This window comes from Sceloporus occidentalis, unplaced genomic scaffold (genome assembly GCF_023333645.1).
Source record: "Sceloporus occidentalis isolate IW3139 unplaced genomic scaffold, rSceOcc1.0.p SCAF_3, whole genome shotgun sequence".
Taxonomy (NCBI): domain Eukaryota; kingdom Metazoa; phylum Chordata; class Lepidosauria; order Squamata; family Phrynosomatidae; genus Sceloporus; species Sceloporus occidentalis.
Window position 1 is genome coordinate 216,354,155 of NW_028316983.1, and position 11,654 is coordinate 216,365,808.

An 11,654-nucleotide genomic window follows, 5' to 3' on the forward strand; every position below is an offset into this window, starting at 1 on the left:
TTTGTAGTTTTGAATGTCTTTAGCCTTCTCTGCCAACGAATGCTGGTGCCTCAAAAAATTACAGATCCCAGGATTCTGTAGGGTGGAGCCATAGCAGTTGAACTGGTGTCAAACTGCATTATTTTTAGATGTAGGCCCTAGGAATTGTTTTTAAGGTGAGTGAGGGCCTCAATACTGGCAGGCAAGTTATTATTAATTATACTTATCTGCAGGTATTTACAGGTGGAGTGCAAATTACTTTTTTTGCCCATTGTAACTGAAACATCCTTAAATATAAAGACTCTTACAAGCACAATTTATACTTATATGTCCCCTCCATGTGTTCAGATGTAGCTTACTCCCAAGCAAATTGCAGAGGATAGATTACAGTCAGTCTTTATTATACTTGGGAGAGCTCAACAACAATTGTGGTTTTAATATTTCTTAGTACTTGATCATTTGTAAAACATTTCTCACTGATAATAGCTGAGAAAATTCAGATACATAGCCATCTTGGTGGTCCAATTTTATCAAGTAATTTCAGGGAGGCTGATCCCCCACAGCACAGTATTAAACAAATTCCATCCTGTCCTTCCCAATTCCAGGGTTTTTCATGACCTGTGTATCTTTCACAGAAAATAGAGAGTGAAAAGCTCTGCATACTTTATGGACATTAATAATTATTATTGCTACCTGCTTTTCTGTAGGGAAGCCATTTCAGGGTACTCACCAACTGAGAAATTAATAGCTGCAAAATAAATCATAATGTCATGAAGATTTTTCTCTAGAAGTAGATCTAACAACTTCAACAGTGAATGTTATTTTTAGCCTTTAAAATAGTCTTCATAAGAGAATGAAAGTCAACACTAGGCTAGCCTGCCTTATTCAGTTGGATTGAGCCTCCTGGATCTACTCCACCAGCAACCCTAAGAAATTTTGTAAGAAAGTACAAAGAAAGTATGGTCTCCTTAATATACATACCATGTTTTGGGAAAGGAACATTGGGTCTTACCTGTGAGATGTTCGTTTTCAGCGATGTAGGTGGAAATATCCTATAACGTGGGTTGATTCCATCTCTTGCTCCGAAATAGGCAGGAAAAACAGACTTGAAGGAGTCGCCACCAGAGGGAGCAACCCCCTCCATCCCTCAGTCAATATTACAGCCGAGGATAGAAAACAAACTCAGAGAGTATTTAATGCAAATCTAAGTATAATCAATGGAAACTATCATAAAGTCAAACTAAAAATAACTAACTAACAACCACCCTTGCAAAGTCAAGGGAAAACAGCCTCCTCAGTTCTGGGTGGGGAGGATATTTCCACCTACATCGCTGAAAACGAACATCTCACAGGTAAGACCCAATGTTCCTTTTTCCAGCGATGGAGGTGGAAACATCCTATAACGTGGGACTTACCAAAGCTCCCCAAACCAATGGGTGGGTGAACTGAGGCATATCACTTATGTGATAACCACCAGATGTGTCTTCCAAAGGAAGCCTCTTATTGATTCAAGTCAACTCAACAGAGGTGGCATGTAAATGTGGAAGATGAAGGCCATGTCATGTCCTACATTTATCTTAGATGGATGTGATTGTTGGTAGTGCAGAGGAAGTAGCTGCACTGTAAATGGAGTGATCAGCAACTGATCACAACAGAGATATCTCAATCTTCTTGTAGCATGTTAAAATGCATCCAAGACAAGCCACAATTTAATTGTGACAAGATGTTGAAATCACTTTTTGAATCAAGTTATTAGAAATGTTGATTTTGTCATCAGTGACCTGGATTGGGTCAGTCATTTGGTGTATATGAACCCTTAATATAAACTTGTCAATTTGAATCAGAATTGAGCTGTTAGTAGTTGTGGTTGAAAACAAACACTATTGGTTTTAATTGAAGCCAATTTATATTGTGGAGTAGAGATTGTTGGTCGTAATCATTTTGCTTATTGGGGGTAACAAAATGTTTTGCATCGCCCTAAGCTGGCATCTATCATTATTTGGAACTCCATCAGGGGCCAAATCAGACAATCCTTTTAGATTGGCAGCACAACCACCGTTCAAAGGGATTTGAACTTATTTGATATATGTCAGAACAAGTGATTTATCTGTGCCATTTATTGTTGAAATAGCTAGAGGAACCACTCTAGGCTCCTCGTGTTTATGACAAACTATTAATTGAAGCAGATCAGGCACTGTAGGTGCGCCAGTAACACTAGGTCAGATAACTGAGAACAACCTACCTGCTTGAAGGTGTTCTTCATGGATCTTATCCTTTGTTTGGTCAGGTAGACTCTGGTCAGCAATGCATCTACAACCACTCCAAAGTGTTGTAGCTTCTGAAATGGAACTAGGTTGTCCTTTTTATGAGTTAGCAGAAAACCTTTTCTGGATAGGAAGGAAAGCACAACTCGACATCTGTTACATCTTATGGAAGAGAAACAGATCTGATCAGGACATTGTGAAGTTATGGGTATACAAGAAGATCTCACTGTTTTAATGTGTCCCTATCAGTGTAGTGAGTGTCACTGAATAAAACAACAGACTGAATGGTAGAGCCTTGTATGGAAAAAGCTTTCCCTGGTAAGCAGTGTGTAGATAATTGTGATGAGGTAGGTGGATTGGGATGCAGAAACAACTACAACTAAGAACAGGGACACACAAAATCATGGAGCTGAAGTGCCTCCAGGGTTTTCTGGAGAATCTCCAGTCTGACCCTGTTTTTTGTTTGTTTGTTTGTTTGTTTTTAATAAACCAATTGACCCATTTTAGGTCTAGCACCACACTCTAAATTTTGTTTTTGATTGTTTTAAATGTAGAATTAAAGAAGATTGGAACAAGCCTCTTTGTTTTTATAGTTTTTTAATTGTCCCAATATTGATCAGATGTCTTGTGGCTTTTGGTATCAGCCAATGAATCTTTGCTTTCCTGTATCTTGAGGAAGCAATGAAATAGTGATGAGAATGGTATATGTATATGTTAGCAAATTTTTAGAGTTGGGAGGACCCATAAGTCTGGCTGAATTTGTTATGAAAGATGAAAGAAAGACTGCAGTCTTCCTCCTATCCTTTAGCACCAGTCAGCCAGGACTGGGGCTATTTGTGTCATTGTTTGACAAGAATTGTCACTGAACATTGTTGTTGTAGGTTCAGGTGAAGCAGTTCCTGGGACAGATGGTAAGGTTGGTAACTAAGCTCAGACTACTGTCTGCCAAACCTATTGTCTCTTGTAAAATAAGTATCTATGGGGGGAAAAGGAGGATTGTCCCTGATGAAGGGACCTCATTTTTTTATTATTATGTGAAAAAGCAAATGATTTTCCCTTTTCATTAATTTTTTTTTATCAATATTGGATCCAGTGATTGTTGAAAGAGTATATCACCAATCAAATTATCAAATTTTGTTTAGAACAGGCATCCACATGTCTGTGGTTTAGTTTATTTGTTTGATTTTATTTAAAATCTGCCTCTTGACCAATACAGAGGCTGCCTGTGGCCTTATGTCAAATTGTATTATATCTGGCCTGGCATCAGCTGAGAAAGCAGCCATTCTGAGTATTTTGTAGGTTGTCTTGATATAATTTTATGTTTATCTGATTATGAGGGATCTCATAAAATGTTTAGCCTACATAAGGTCAGCCCTTGAGAAAATGACATAGTTGAAGCAGCCCTAATTGCCAAGGAGGATGCTGTTTATGATCGTTTATCTGTCATTTTATTAGTGTACATATATATACATGTATAATAATAATAATAATAATAATAATAATAATAATAATATCATAGGAAAGAACCTTTTTTTTTGTTATCCTTAGTCTCAGCCAAGAGACTTTATTCTAAACAATTGGTCTCCAGTAAGAGGTGGAAATGTCAGATTTTGTTTGTAATGGACATCTATGTGTCAATTTCTTTGATCAAATCTGTTGTTGTACTAGGACTAAACAAGTTGTGGTCTTGGATTGTATCAAATCACATTTAGGCTAGTGTCTCCTGACATAGCCACTATCTTAAACCCTTTTTTAATGTTCTGGCAGAACTTTATTTTGGCCTCAAGTGTTATTTGTTTGTTTGTTTTTAACAAGCGCTGTAGGCCACACATAGCTCTAGAAAAAATGAAAACAGGAGAAACAACTTTCACTGAGCATAAACTATGGCAATCACAAGTGGGATCTGCTGATTCCCATAACAAATTGAGGTGAGCTGTAACTATACACACACACAGAGCTATTGGATTAGGTCTCACAATAACAATCTATGGAGGCCTTATGACCTTCATAAAATTTGTATGAAAATGGAGTATTTGGTGTTGAAGGCCCAGGTTTGGACAGGGGGAAAACATCCTTTCCTTGAGGAAGATCAGGATCCTCCAGTTTTAATTGTACAAAGGTGTCATTAAACTCCAATATATTAATTGTCTTATAAAATAATACCATAAAAACAAATATAGTAATAATAAAATATTATCAGACCCCAAAAGTCTAAGAGATTTCAGGAGCTTTCAGGAGCTACTGAAGGGCCCTCATTTTTATTTGTATTTGATATATACATACATATATATATATATTTAAGATCAGATTCCTCTTCTGAGGAATGAACTCCGGTTAATATTTTGTTTTAAGAGAGGCAGACTGGAGCAGAAGCAACAGGCCTTTCTTCTTTTGACTTGACTTGGGGTCCTTAAACAAAATGGCTGCCACACCTTAAGTTGTAGCTTTGCCTCTTCTTTTAAAAAGGGGAGCACAATAAATACATTGTTTAGGCAAATTTCTCCAAAGGATTGACTGAAACATCCAACTAGTGGATGATGTACCTGGCAAATCCTTTTGTTAACCCTCTCTGATCCCTTCAGTCCAATTGGATCATGGAGGAAGGAGAGGAGGAGGCGGCGGCAGTTGGTTTTGGAGGGAAACTCTCCATTTGCACTTCTGTGCAACTGAGGTCTCTTTTAAACTGGCAATGCAAGCCAGAGACAAACTCTCCATTTGTAATTTTGGGTTGGGGTCTGTTTTAAACTGGCAATGCAAGCCAGAAACTCTTTTAAAACTGGCAATGCAAGCCAGTAACAAACTCTCCAGTCATATTTATGAGATAACTGAAATCTCTTTGAAAACTGGCAATGTAAGCCAGAAACAAACTTCTGGAGTAAATCTTAACCCACAAACCTAGTATTAGAAGTAGGATCATCACTCACTCACTTACTGTCTCTCTCTCACTGCCCAAACCTCTTCCCAGGTTTGATGTCTGCAGTGGGCGCAATCTGGCCAAGGACAGGTGGTTCTCTCCTCTGGCCACGCCAAGGTCTTTTCAGGTTGTCCATCTCACTGCCCAAACCCCTTCTGGGGATGGCAACTGCGGTGTGGCGCCTTTTGGTTAAGGACAGGGAATATTCCCTCCTCCACTGCGCCAATTCTTTTCGGGATGTCCATCTCACTGCACAGACCCCTTCCTGGGGTTGGAGATTGAAGTGGAGCGCATCTGGTCCAGGACAGAGGGATCTCCCTCCTCCAGCCACACCTGGGCTCTCTGGCCCTTCAGCCCCTTCGGCCAGACATGGCTGGGCTGTCTTTTTCTTCTTTAATGCTGGAGTTGGGCCTTGTTGCCTCACAGCACAGCAGCTTCTGAACTGTCGCTCCCTGCCTGGCTTTGTTTCAGCCATTAGAGAGGCAAAGGGATAGAGAAAGACTAAAGAAAAACATTGCTGTTTTTTGCAGGAGAGAACAGATCATGAATATAAGAAGAATAGAAGAAATATAAGAAGAAATATTAAAGTCTTTAAGACAAAGAAGGAGGAGAAAAGGAAAAACACAGCCTACTTGGAGCGAGGCAGGAAAAAGACTAAGGGATGGAGGGGGTTGCTCCCTCTGGTGGCATTGACTCCTTCAAGTCTGTTTTTCCTGCCTATTTCGGAGCAAGAGATGGAATCAACCCACGTTAGAGGATGTTTCCACCTACATCGCTGGAAAATCTAGGTTTCATGCTTTCGGGGGCATAAACCTGACAAACATATCTGCATCTTTTCTTTTAACCAGCCAGTGGGCCAAAGACAAGCCAAGAGCAGGTTGACCAGATGTCAACCCTGCAAAGGTGGAAAAGGCACTGCAAAATACCTTTTTCTGACATTCAGGAAAAATGCAGGACAATACCAAATAAAAGCTAGAAACACTCATGTAAATATGAATTCATGCTTATTAGTCGTGCTTAGAGTGAAAGGCATTTTGGAATTCCCCTTGGACAGAAGGCTGAAATGTAGGACATGTCCAGGGAAAGGAAGATATCTGGTCAATCTAGCCAAGAGGATATTTGCCAACATTTTACGTATTAAAGATCTTTCCTACATCAGACATATAAAAAGATGCTTGTATGGTCTGATCACTCATCAATTTCTGTCTAGAAATCCCTCTGCCTGAACAAAAGTGCTGAAAACTATATATGTACATGAGCCATTTGTATCTCCAAAAATAAATTTACAAAGGATTTCTACCACTATGTCCTACTGTGCCATACAAAGTTCCACCTTAGCAGGAGTTTTACTTCCTGCACTGTCTTGAACATGTGGCAGTAAGCAGATAAAGAATCCATAAGGAATAAGAAACAAAGACTACAGAGGGGCAAATGAGCATTTGGAGTTCAAGGAGAATTGAATGGACTTACAAGATAAAGGAAAACCACTGTCTGGAAAGGCTCTCGCAATATGTACGTTTGCATTTTCTACCAGCACAATCAATTTTATATTGTGCAACCCTGCTGCAGGTCTGGGAAAGGTTTTATTTTGTTTCTCTGGATGACTACTTCCAGAAGACTCCATCTAGTATGGTGGCTGTGCTGACTCGGGAATTCTGAGAGCTGTAGTCCAAACGTTAACACTTCCCAGCTGTGTCCTGATGCAACATTGTGCTTCTCCTGATCTCATACCAGTGCAGCAGTTCATCCATTCCTTCCAAAGCACATATTTGCAGAGATGCACTGTCTGGGAACTGAGGTATACATTGGATAGCTCCTGTTTAACTGGTTTATAGGTTGGGCTGATAAAAGAATTTAGAGTGTTATATTTGCTGTAAGATACTGGAAACTGGCAAGATGGATATAGCAGAACATCCAGGTGTCTAGGACTCCTGTTTTGTCAAGTTTGGAAAGTCCTTTTTAATTCAAGTGCACATAGAGCCAATATGCAAACACGTATGTTTGAGCTTGATAAGGAGTAAATTAAGAGCTGCCATTTTAGAAAACAGCCATGTTAAATGCCATTTTCCATCTCAGTTCTCTTTGAGATCTGCACAAAAGCATATTACTTCTGTCACAACAAAGTTGATCTCTAGTTGAATACAGGATTCTTTGTAGCAGCATATTATTTATTTAGCCCACAGCCACTTACCACCATATTGTTACTAGCAGTTATAATAATAATTTTATTTCTTACACACCTCTCCTCATGGCATTATTATGCCTTTACCAGAGGGATTCTCCTTCAAAGATGAACCAGGCCTAAATGACAGAGAAAAATATATCAGAGGACCCAGTGAATTTCCATGGCCAAGCTGGGATTTGAAACCTGTTCTCCTGAGTAAAAGACCAATGCTCTAACTACAACACCATGCTGGCTGTCCTTATGCATAATGCCTTCCTTCTAAGGATGACTTCTGTTTATATGCTTACAGCTGAGGCCTAGGTGAACCTCTGCGACCTCAGGCTGATAAACCTTTGTTCTGAGTAAAAGAAGCCTGCTGGGAATGACTGCTGTGCATTGGCTTTCCTTGGTTATGTGGCTCCTGTGAGATTGGATCTTGTGTTAGAGTTGCCAGAGTAAAAACTGGAGAGAGCTCCTGTACTTTAAATGTTGTGTAGAAGAGGGGATTTCAGCAGGTGCTGCTTATCACACAACCAGGTAGCAAACAAAATGAAAATTCCCTCTTCTACACAACCAATGAAGGTACAGGTCACTCTGGCAACCTTAGTTGTGCTGCCTATGTGGGAGTACCTTTGACTCTATTTGTATATTGCCTGTTTCTAAACTAGCGGCCCTCTTTTTTGGACCTTACTAACACAAACTTTGAACGGCCTGGGGTTTACTCTTAGGATCCATCCAGACTGGGTTTCCATTTAAATAGAGAAATTAGACGTCTCTGTTCCCAATTTCAGTTGAGGTAGGGTTGAGGTAACCAGATCCATTGTTGATAGATATTCCCAGCAGCTTTCTTTGGCCCAGAAACAAGGTTTGTAAGCCTGAAGTTAGTACTGTTTGGTATCATTGTTGGTATTATTGAATATCACTAAACAGTCAATTAAAATAGTTGTTACTTAAATACCATGAGCTTTAGGAATATTTCTAGTAGTGTTTATATAGCAGAGGTATTAGAGTTAGAGTTGCCATAGCCATCAGCGGTTTGAAATAGTCTGTAAACATGTCTTTTTTTTTTTTTTTTTTTTTTTGCTTTTCCAAATATGGGAACCTTAAAGCTACTGCAATCTTAGAAATTTGGATCTGGGTGAAAATTTAACTGGGGAAGGCAAAATTCTTATTCAGGAAGGCAATGTTCTCATTTTAAACTTCTCCCTGTGGCTACACCCCTTGTATGTCTACTGCAACTTTGCTAATTTTGTGAGTAGCTCCCTGACCCCTTGATTCCCCTGTGGTTACTTGCATGCCATGATAAAGGGAAATTTATCAGTGATTCCTCACTGAGAAGGTAGGTAATATTAAATAGGCATGCATATTTTGAAATTCTATCTTGTACTTGTCCCCCTGTAAATGCTGAACTATACATTATCTTTAAGTATGTTTTTCCAGGGGTTCAGCATCTCAGCACTATTATGGCCAGTTCAATATATTTTGTAGCCTGAAATAGGGAAGGTGGCACCATTCTCTATTCTACATATAGATGGCAACTGGAATAGCAGTTAGATGTTTTTTTCAGTACTGATGACTAGATGATATTGTCCACCACATCTCAGGTTGCTACAGCGTGGCAGGAACAATACAGTTTGACACTGCTTTAATAGTCATGGCTCCATCCTTTGAAATCCTGGGATTTGTAGTTTATGATACCAGAGTGCTCTGAGAGAGGATAATTCTCCCACAAAACTACAGATCCCAGAATTCCATAGCACTGAGCCATGGCAGCTAAAGCAATGTCAAACTGCATTGGTTCTGCAATGCAGGTGCAGACTTGGGCACAAGACAGGCTGTATTCTGAATTCTACTCTGCTCCCTAGCATCTGTAGTTGGATTTCCTACTTTTCTTCCTAAACTAGAGAAAGTCTTTCCAGAACTCATATTTTACTTTAGGTCTCATTGGTGTAAAAGTCCAGTAGGGTCACAAGGAAACAGTATGGCAGATAACAGGGTCTAAAATAGGTTGATGGGTACTCATTTAGCATTATCCTGCACAGACTGCTCGCTCATTTTCAGGAACCAAACCTGAAACAAAAAGTTACAGAACATTGTTCAGGTCTTAGGTCACCTGGTATGGCTGTGCTGACAAGACCATGCAACTGTTATAACCATTATAGAGATAACCTGGCAGCACAAAAGAAATCAGGCTGCAAAGCACCTTTTCCTGTAAATTGACCCCCTGCATCCGTTCCAAATCTTATCTGTAATCCATTATGACATACTAGCTATTTGCAAATGCAAGTTGCAAATGCAATGAAAAAGCATTTGGCATAATATTTCTATGTTTCTTTGTGGCTGTTTATGCCTCAAATCTTTCCTCTAATTAAATATTCAGCAACGTAAGTGCTTTGTGTTATACGAAACAATGTGGTGTCAACCAAGCTGGAATATACTTCAGGAACACAATTGCTTTTACTATGGTAGATTTAACATGACAGTAGTTATTATTGTGACAATGTCTTCATTTATATGAAGGGAGACTTCGCTTATTCTTATTGCCAAGGTCTATTATCTATTCCATATGGTGCCTCTTTAATTTTTTGCTTAATCTGTCTGCTATTTTTCTTAACCTTATTTTTAGAACAGTGCAAGAACTTGCAATCCTAAAATACATATTCTTGTTGGAAATAAGAAGTATGATGGATGTGGAGAGAGTGGGAAGAACTGACTGGCAAACCTGAAAAAATTACAGTATTCTAGCTTTCTGCGTGCCTGATGTATGACAGCATAATAATAATAATACACACAGAATAAACCATATATGTGTATATAAGCGTATAAATAAATGCATTAAATGTATTTTTATAAATATGTACAGGTATACACAATACACACATTACTATATATAAACAGTATAAAATCTATTTTCTGTGGTTTAAAAAGGGAAAATTTATCACCATCATGCTATATGTGTTGACCACAGCTCACTGATAGAAGGACAACAGCAAAGTCTTGGAACGATTACTTTAGAAAGTCAAGGAAGAAAGTGCAAAAGCAGGTTTACAATTGAACATTAAGAAAACAAAAATAATGACCACAGATGTTTAACACAGCTTTAAAGTAGACAATGAAGATGTTGAAATTGTTCAAGATTTCCCATACCTTGACATAGTGAGGGGTGTCACTAGGGGGATGCAGGGGGTTCAGGCCATACCAGGTGACACCCCAAGGTGGGTTGACACCACTGCTCCCCAAACATCTGCCTTTGGGCAGAAATAGGTTTTGGTATTTGCCTGCATCTCTTTAAAACTCTGGACCTCAGTAGAAGAGATGGTGTGAGGCTCAATGAGAGGAGAAAGGAGAGGCTTCTGTTTTTTTTTTTTAATTTGTAAATTGTTTAACAATTTAAAAATATTTATTATTTTAACATTTTCTTTAAAACATCATGTCTTACCAAATGTTCACTTTAACCACATGAATCCATGTATGTGTAATTACACGTTTAGGCTGTGTATATGATACTGCAATTTAAAGGTATGATTTTAATTTTGTATTTCACAACTGTTGCCATTCCATTCTGTTATATACAGGAATTACGATTTATGAATGACATTAGTACAAAAAACATTACTAAGGATTCCGTATGGTTACTGCACCGGGTCACTCCAACTTTAGTGTTGCCACTGGGCTCAGTCATTCATCAGAATGAAAACTCCGTCAAGAAATCAGAGGAAGACTAGGGTCTGAAATACACTGCAGAAATAATCCAGTTTGAGACTGCTTCAACTGCCCTGGCTCAGTGCTAGTTTATTTGTCACCAAAGCTCTCTGACAGAGAAAGCTAAATGTCTCACAAAATTACAGTTTCCAGGATTCCCTAACAGTAAGCTAGGGCCATTAAAGCGGTCTCAAACTGGATTATTTCTGTAGTGTATTTTGGACCTATAAGGCATGGAAGGGCAGCTTTGAAAGAACTAGAGAAGATCCTGAAGTGTTAGGATATATCACTGAATATTAAAGTCCATGCAAATGTATTTTCCATTACCAAGTATAGTTGTGAAAGCTAGACAGTGAACAAAATCAACTCATTTGAGATGTGGTGCTGGAGAACAATTCTACAAATACAAGCCAAGAAGACTAAACTGAGACTGTCCTACTTTAGACATATGATGAAAAGACACAATCCATTAGAAAAGACACTAATGCTTGTATAGATACAAGTCAGTATGAAAAGAACAAGACCAAATTCCAGATTGATTGACTCACTCAAGGAAGCCACAGCCCTGAGTCTGCAAGACCTGAGCAAGGCTGTTGATGGCAGGGTGACCATAGGTCTCTCGTTCATAGGG